The sequence below is a fragment of the Phalaenopsis equestris genome, unplaced genomic scaffold (genome assembly GCF_001263595.1).
Source record: "Phalaenopsis equestris unplaced genomic scaffold, ASM126359v1 Scaffold001017, whole genome shotgun sequence".
NCBI lineage: Eukaryota > Viridiplantae > Streptophyta > Magnoliopsida > Asparagales > Orchidaceae > Phalaenopsis > Phalaenopsis equestris.
The window spans coordinates 253206-256299 of record NW_018165456.1 but is presented as its reverse complement, the minus strand read 5'-3'; positions in this window follow the sequence as shown (position 1 = coordinate 256299).

Sequence of the window (3094 nt, the reverse complement as noted above, 5' to 3'; positions counted from 1 at the left end):
ATGAATTATACATGATCGAGAATGTTCCTGTCTGCCACTATTCCAACTTCATCCCAACAAAAAACCAGATGAATGAAATTTACCAATAATTAACGGACGAAACTGAAGACTGGGAAATGAGAGAAAATGGGTATGTTAGTTTTTCTGAGACACTCCTAAATCCTATCTCTAAACACTAACACTTCTTCATTTCTGCGAAACTGTTGCCGACAATGAAGGTTGGTAAAGTTTCTAAAGAAAGTGTCATTCTGAATTATTGCATCCAAAGGGGACTGCCGATTGATATTGTATATATAATTGTGAAGTCAGTTTTAGGCCTGATCGTTCACGGATCAACTTATGGCCTTGGACACCCTTCCACAATTTTCTCACTTTGCAGCCAGTCTCAAGTATCCAATGAAAACTGGGAAAAGGTACTGCTACCTTAGAAACCTTTGGATCCAACTGAAAGATTCCCATTATTTGAAGATGAAAATGACATGGCCATGATAGTTGATCAATCATCTCAGAATTCACTGCCAGTTCAACTTTTAGTTCCGGATAAGTCTTTGGTGATCCTGCGCCGAATCAAGAAATTGGAAAAGGAGGTACAAAATACAATTAATAATATCTCTGATTTCTTCGATCATTTAGACTGGAGGATTAAAGAACATTTTGATCATTCGGGACGTTTAGAAGATAGCTTGATACGACTGATGAAGATGATGAAATTAATTGAGGAGGATTCTACTGAAGAATTTCCATTTCGACCCTTCTACAACCTCTTCATCCATGTGCAATCAATGAGTGATCTCAGAGGAGAAACAAGCACAAAATATGACGAGTAGTAGATCTCATATGTTACATTTATATGTGTGTGTTTAGATTTGAACTTTATATTTGCTTTGCTTTAGAATTATGCTTAAAGATCTCTGTATAGTTGAGACTAAGCATAGAATGTTTTATTTTTAGCGTTTTGAGTGTTGTGGCTTGGATTGCGACGCTGAATTAATGTATTGAGGTTGAGAAAATACCTAATTTAGGTGTGTTATGTAACGTTTATTGTATCTCTTGGAATTTATATATGAATGTGATGTTTTGTATTGTGAAAGCTTGTATGTGTTAAGTACATCATTTAACTATTTAAAATTATGTTTATAATAATTAAACGGATGTCGTTTAGGCTTAGAATTGATCGAAATCGCAAAAATACGGAATTTGGACAAAATCAATAGAGCCCACTGATGGCGCCCTCGACGCCACTGACGGCTGGAATTTCCCGAGACTAGGGTTAAAAATACAATAGAGCGCGCCGACGGCGCCATCGACCCCGCAGTCGGCGGTATCGCAAAAATACCTCTTTAACTGCGATTTTGACAGGTCAACCGCCACTATTCATCATCCCCTTCCTCCTAAAAATGCCATTTTTGAATTTGGGCTTGATAGATCTTGGATTGGGAGATGATTTCAAGGCTTTGGATTAGGAGACTATTTCAAGGCTTTTTGACACCGAATTTGATCTTCTTTAGGTAAGAGCTTCACTCCAAGCTAAATATATTTGATTTTCACCATGTATTTCTTTCACATTGAGGAAACTTGAAAAATTGAAAATGTGAAGAAAATATTAGAAGAAATTCATGGATCTTAATGTTGAACTCTTTGAATTACCATTGGAAGCCATTATTTACATATTAGAAGTGATTTTTGAAAATTTTATTTGATTTGATTAGATTAAAAATGGCTCCATGTCAAAAGAGAAGATTTGAGTGTGACGATTCACGCTTTGTCAATGTGATGGCTCAAACTCGATTCACTTCGATACTTCAAGAAAAAAAAATGTATTCAAGATCGAGTTTTTGAGAGCCCGGGAGGAGAAATTGAACAGGTTATTTTAGAGTGGAAGTGGGAGAAATTTTGTTACACCACCAATAAAGCCGATGCAAATGTGGTGAAGGAGTTCTACGCCAATGTGATTTATGCTGAAGATGGAATCGTGCAAGTGTGTAGACTTCGTGTGGAATTTACCGCCGCCCACATTAACACTTTTTATGAAGTCCCAGATTCTTACATTTGCCACTATGAATCATTTAGTACAATGGAAGGCCCCCTCAATAATTTGATTAACTTTCTCACTAATGGGAAAGGAATGTGGAAGATAAAGCAGCGAGAATGGGTAAAATTTTCTGCTTCCATGTTAAATATCACCTCTAAGGCGTGACACTATTTTATTTCCTCTACTCTGTTACCGACTTACCACCATAGTGAGGTAACTAGAGATAGAGCTATTCTAAATTTCGGTATTCAGAATAACAAAATTATAAATGTGCGGAAGATTATTTTCAAGAATATATTGACTACGACAAGGAGTGAGACTAGTGGAGGTCTAGGACATCCTGGACTTATTTATGCACTTTGCCAACTTTCTAGAGTGGAAGCTGGAGATGAAGAGTGGGTTTACCTTATGAAACCCATTAGTAAATCAAATTTGAAAACTTATGTATCTCATGAGAAATGGAGAACTGGAAGTAGGAGTCAGGAACCTTCTACTAGTAGAGACGTTCCCTCTACAAGTTATGACCCTCCTCCTCCTTCTAGCTCCCCTACCTTAGCAGATTTGATGAATGAGTTGACCTTGCAGCGGGAGAGCATAGATTTGATAAATGATAGGATTGGTGGTTTAGAACGCCGACATGATTATGATATTGAGTACCTGCAGAGGCATTCTGATTTTGAGATAGCCTATTATGATGCTCAGGCCCGACACTATAGAGGAGAGCCTGATGTTACATTTCCTGAATGCCCCCGATATACTCAATATCAACCCAATCCACCTACTGATCAAGGAGACGATGAAATAGTTTAGGATTTTGATATTTAGAATTAGATTGATGTACTTATGTTTGTATTTTTGTTTATTTTTATGTTATGTAATCTTTTTATGAGAAAAATGAATGAGTATGTAATTGGACTTTCATTTAGTGTACTTTGTGGATTGTAATGTGATGTGATATTTATTTTCATTTTAGTATTTTTGTCTTTTATTTAATATTGTGGTTGTGTTAGGAAATGTTGTGTTTGTTTTAGTTATATACTTGTTTCAAAATTTCATTTCCTA